The sequence below is a fragment of the Solanum pennellii genome, chromosome 5 (assembly GCF_001406875.1).
Source record: "Solanum pennellii chromosome 5, SPENNV200".
NCBI lineage: Eukaryota > Viridiplantae > Streptophyta > Magnoliopsida > Solanales > Solanaceae > Solanum > Solanum pennellii.
The window spans coordinates 17,846,550-17,852,346 of record NC_028641.1 but is presented as its reverse complement, the minus strand read 5'-3'; the positions used below and the strand labels follow the sequence as shown (position 1 = coordinate 17,852,346).

Sequence of the window (5,797 nt, the reverse complement as noted above, 5' to 3'; positions counted from 1 at the left end):
TTTGGGGCATATCGTAGTAAGGAAAGGGAGGGAGGGCACTCATTCGAATCGAATAGCTGAAACTACTATACCTCCTATTTTTCTGCTTTAAGAGAAGCCTTCTAGCTCGTTTTAAAGCGGTGAAGAGAGAGATAGGACATTCTAAAGATAGTTGTTGAGGAAGCGATTTCTAACTACGAGTCCGCTTTCAAGCTAACTGAATGCCTATCTGCTGCTAGTTCTGTTCCCCTTTCTAAATAGAAAGGAAGAGGTCAGTCACCAACCGGAGGAGGATATGAAAGAGAGTACCAACAACCATTCCACTCGAGCGGGACTTCTAACTGAAGTTGCTCACGTTTTTCAGCAGGGGCTGGGCTACGGGGTCCTTTTTCTATCTTATGCGTTCAGGGACGGCCCCTCATGGATGCTATCTATTCTAATTCGAACTTGTTGGATGCCAACTCGGCCCTTCGACTTAGTGCGTCGGCAAATTGGTCCTCCCAGGCTTGTACTCAAAGACCATGTCGACCCCTGCATCAAAGTCTTGTCACCCTGCCCGCTTGGGGTCTGAGTAAGGAAAGAGCTCGTAGCCGCGTTATTGGGCTTGTCTTGTTGATAACCTTGAGACCGGCGAAGACTGTGCTCCAGCTGGTGGTGAAGGAAAGGGGGAAGCGACTCGTTCCTTCCTTGCGGAGGAGTTAAAACAGACTATGACGGCTCCGCTGCTTTATATCTTTCTTTTCATTTTCTTTTATTTATCTTAATAATTAGAACTTATTGTTGAAGATAAAGTCAAGTTGAAGATCGCTTTTGACCTATATTCCTGATATAGAAGAAAGAAGCCTTTAGCAACTACTAAGAAAGTAATCTCTTAAGTAAAGGGTACTAATAGTTCTTTAAAAGGTTCTCTTGGGGGGCTATGTCAAAAGTGATGTGATTCCCGGGGGGGATCAGGAAGGAGATATAGCAATAGACGGCCTATTTTGAGCTTGAAAGAAGAACTGCTACGCCCCTTTACTTAAGTAATATCCTAAGCTTCTCTCTTAGCCCTTTTCTCAGCCTATTCTCATTTCACTATTCTATTAGTCAAGGTTTTTGGAAGAAAGTCTAACAGACGTGGGAAAACTGACGGATAGTGAGGGTTGGCGCCCTGTAGTGAATGTGGGAAGAGGTGTATAACCATTACCCTTTCCTTTCGGCGGGCGAGAGGAGAAGTGTTGTTTGCAAGCGAGCCCAATAATGCCAGGAGGCGGATTCGGTACACTCTTTCCTCGGATAGAGACAGAGCTAAAGCAGCCTATCTCAGTTCTTCTCCTAAACGTGGGACTCATATTCGTGAGCCGTCAATGGGGGAGGAAGCTCCTCCGTCTCTTCTTCGCCGCCTAATCCCTACCTTTACCTTTAGCTGGGTCAAGGCGGGAAGGAAGCCTCTTTGGCACGTATGAGTAGCTGTCACGAATCGAAGTTTCAAAAGCCAAAAGAGAGATTTGGAGACAAGAAAAAAGTTGGTTGAGACACGGGATGATAGGGCGGGCGGCCGACTTTCGGTACTTTCTGCCAACTCGATTTCAATACTAAGTAAGCTCCTCATCGCATAAGTAAGAAAGTTCAGCTACAGAGGGTAAGGAGAGGGGCGGACGAGAGTTCTAATAATTCTCTTCCTTCCGGTCTGCGAGCGTCCCATCTTTTTCTTACTTGGATGAAGAAAGACAGAACCTCTCTTTTCGGCCACAGCCAGCAGTTCGCTTTCCACTTCCGAATACCAAAGAGCGATTGAGAGAAGAGCAGTACGTAGGACTTAAAAAGAGGGTTCCTTCCTCTCTTCACTCTCCTAATTTCGATCCTCACCTTTCTGGTGCCAAAGGCCTACCCTTCCACTTTACAGGAAGTTCTAAAGGAAGAAGTCGAAAAGGAAAAGAAAGTCACCTTTCCTGCCAACCTCCTGGCTTTATTCTTATACTGATCGAGCTGCACTATTTTTTATTCTAATAGATTCCACTTCGCTTGCTTGCACGACTTCCCCCTTGCTTAAAAAAAAGGGGGCAAGTCAAGTAAGTAAGCAGTGATCTGAACCACTTTGAAATAGAAAGAAAGATAGAAGGAAAGCAAGAAAGAACTATCTGACTTCGCTATCTTTCTATGAGCTCCTAGGAAAGAGATCCTACTCCCAAAGAAAGGAAGCTTAAGAATAGTCATTAAGAGAGGTGACCCTCTTTTGCTTTTTCAAGCTATGAATGTAGAGATCAGGTTGAAGAGTGAAAGGGACGAAGTGGTATGAAGTTGCTTGAACCTAGCGCTCGGGAGGTTGTGCTCGACCGAAAGGGTAAGGGCAAGAATACTTGGCTGGACGTAGTTCAGGATCGATGTAATTGAGACAACTAAGTAGAGGATGGGAAGATGTGAGGCCGGCCAAAGGTGGTTCTATATAGCTCTTACGCTTTTACAACTCGTACTATTTTATTTGAAAGTGAAATCCTTTTTTTTTTTTTGGCATCATCCGGGATTATCAGTCCCGGTTGGAAAGTCTTCCAACTTTCCAATTAGGATTTTCCGAGCACACAGATTTTTTTCATTTGAATAATAAGGGTAATTTGGTTGTTTGGTTAATTCTAAGGATGTCGAATGGAGCACTAACAAGGGTTGTGTTCGAAGGTCAATTGTGTTGTAGCTGTTAAAGGCTACTTCACTATTGGTCAAGAACTAATATCTTGTTATAATCTCTAGTTCTATCCCGATATCGGTTATCCTTCCCAGAAGCTTCGGCTAATGGAAAAGATAATCTTTAAAGGAATAGAACCCCTGGTTGGAACCCAGGCGCCCCCCCCCGAGACCGATTCGTTTGGTCCGACAGGGAGAGTGGAAAGCCTTAGTGGGATCATCGAAACACACAAAACATATTATTATGACTTTATGAAAAAAATTTTGTGCGATCGAAAGATCTCCTAAGTTTTCCTGGCGGGGCATGTTTGAACATGCCCGACGATTAAAGGGACTTCTCTTTCGAGTTCCTCTAGTCGCCACTGCGTCCATGTCCAAAGAGATTGCCCTTGCGGGATGTTCCTTTGTTAAGCAAGTCAGATACTTAAAACAGAAATCTGGATTCTTGTACACTGCCTTATATTTAAAGCAATGTGCAGTATCCTTACAGCGGTACTATGCTGGTAATTACCATAAAGGTGATTTACTTTCTGTTCCAGTATCCCTGACCAGGTGTGGTATTCCCAAGATCATACCCGCTGTATTACGAAAACACGTAAGAGCGAAGTCTGATCGAGGTGATAAATTGGTTAAACTTTACCTATCTTGGTTTGGTTTAGCTAAGTTGATATTGGTTGCCAAGAAAGTGACTAAGGCAACCTTTTCTTCTATGGCTTCTCCTCACCCTGATATTGGGAGAGTTTTGGAAGTCCTAGATGAGATTAAAACCTCTTTTAGAGACCTCCAACCAATCTATCTACCACACCTCCAAAACATTCCCTTGGAATTAGGAATGTCTTGGGAACCAACTTGGAAAAGTACCCCCTTATTAGACAATTTCGTCCGTAGTTTTGACTTAAAAGTGGACGATACAGTCGATAAGGAGGCTGCAAAGTATGCTAAGGATCATAATATCTTTGTGAACCTGAAACATGAAATTGCAGCTTTTATCTGGAATATTCCAAAAATTCATTCAATTCCAGATGGGTTCTTTTCACCTGGTATTTTATGGTCTAAAATGGTATATTACCCTTTTGACCGTAATAATACCCGGTTTGCTAACGAAATGTTCAATTATTTGGAATCTGCTGTGGGTCCCTATTTTAGTACGTTACTAGGGGCTTACACAGGGGTTCCGTTAGCAACTGGTCGGTTAGCTCAGGTGATTGAGGGAGGTGGTAAGAGACGTATCTTTGCAATTTGCAACTATATTAAGCAAAGATTACTGTTTCCTGTCCACAAGTGGGCAATGAAGGTTCTATCCAGTATTCCAACTGATGGAACTTTCGACCAAGAGCGTCCGTTGTTGAGATTTAAATCAAAGAGAAAACGTCAAACATTTTCCTTTGACTTAAAATCAGCAACAGACCGTTGGCCATTGTATCAGTTAGATGTGAAAAATGCCTTCTTGCATGGGGACTCGCACGAGGAGGTGTATATAGAGATAGCACCCGGATATGGAAGGAAAGGGGAGTCACAAAAAGTATGCAGATTGAAGAAAGCCCTGTATGGATTGAAGCAATCCCCGAGGGCGTGGTTTGAGAAGTTCAGTAAGGCCATAGTTTAGTTTGGCTACAAAAAAAAGGTGTGCTTCTGATCACACACATTTCGTAATAAAGGGTGCGAAAGTGAGCCGGATCATAGTAAATGTTTAGAATATTGTGGTCACTGGTGATGATGTTGATGAGATTGCAAGATTGAAGGCTTACCTGAGCCGCACCTTCGACATAAACTTGGCATGCTAAGGTACTTCTTGGACACAGAGGTTTTCGAGATCTATAAGAAGTAGAGCCATCTCTCAAATTATGTCCTTGATTTGAAGAAAACAGGGATGTTAGGTTGCAAGGCCGCAATTAGCCCAATAGAAGAAATAAGCTTGAAGAAAAGAGAAAAGAACCCTTGGATGATGCAGGCATCAGAGGCTTGTGGGAAAACTTAGATATCTTACTATCACTAGACCTGACATTACCTATGCTGTGGGGTTGGTAAGCCAGTATATGCATGCTCCTTGTCAAGCACACCTACATGTAGTATACAGGATCTTGAGGTACCTCAAAGGTTATCTTGGCAAAGGGATTGATCAAGAAAGATCTTTTGTTCTTCTTATATATAAGATCGTGATTGGATCCGCATATGTTTGGTAAAGAGAATAATCTTATCCTTTGAGAATAATCAAAAATGGACAGTGTTCAATTGGAACATTCAAAGGTGACTAAATTGGTCCTAGTTACTCTTCGGGGCGGAGTGGAAGAAGGGGGGGATTCTCGAACGCGGAAAAGGATCCAATGAATTCGAAAGAATTGAAGGAGTGTAATTGGGAATTAGCTTGGTGCTCTTACTGGCTTTCCTGCCATGCCTACTCACTATCTATATATGTATCCATGAATAAGCGGAAGAAGAGGAATAGAGGTGCGCAGCAGATACCTTTTAGTATTCTAAGCCCCTTTGCTGATTCGGCCTATTTCCCTTATACTAGAAAGGCCCCCCCGAAATCTGACTTTCAATTGGGAGTTTTCACGCCAGGAACCGCTTCGCCCCCTAACTTTGTTCTATTCTATTTGCCTTCTCCAACATTTCCATAAATGCGGCTAGCTCTTTTGCTAACGACTGTACGACCAATCTTTTCTTTCAGAATCGTGGTCAGAAGCTTGGGCGAACTCTTTTGCATGGGAAAGCCTGTCAAAGGCTAACTGGCTTAGGGATCGGAGTTGCAAACTGCTCGACCTTAGGTAAGGTTGGGTAGGGAGGTCTTCCCACTTCCTCTTCCCATTCATGAAAGGGTACTAAGAAGAACTGAGGAAAGGAGCAGAGTTGAAGCTTGAGCGGTACTCCTTCTCTTTCAAACTCACTTCTTAAGGTTCGGAGATGCTCGCCCGTCTACCGGGATAGGAGAAAGAGAAGATCTCGACTAGGAGTCAGAGGGAATCTCTAGCGGATCTTTTCTAAGCCAGGAAGATGCCTCTGCTTAAGTTGCAAGTATTGGGTTTTCAAACTGAGATTTGACTTTCTGGGTTTACCAGATCAAAGAATCCCAGCAATCAAGGAAGGGGAAAGAGAGCAATATACTCCCCTGCTTCACCTGACCCCTCTATTCATTCAACAGAAGCCAGGGGCTGATTGA

At 43.4% G+C, this 5,797-nt stretch overlaps 1 pseudogene; it reads left to right on the top strand.

Moving 5' to 3' along the window:
- Positions 1–1,217: 1,217 nt before the first annotated feature.
- On the top strand, positions 1,218–5,797 carry LOC114077142 (annotated as a pseudogene).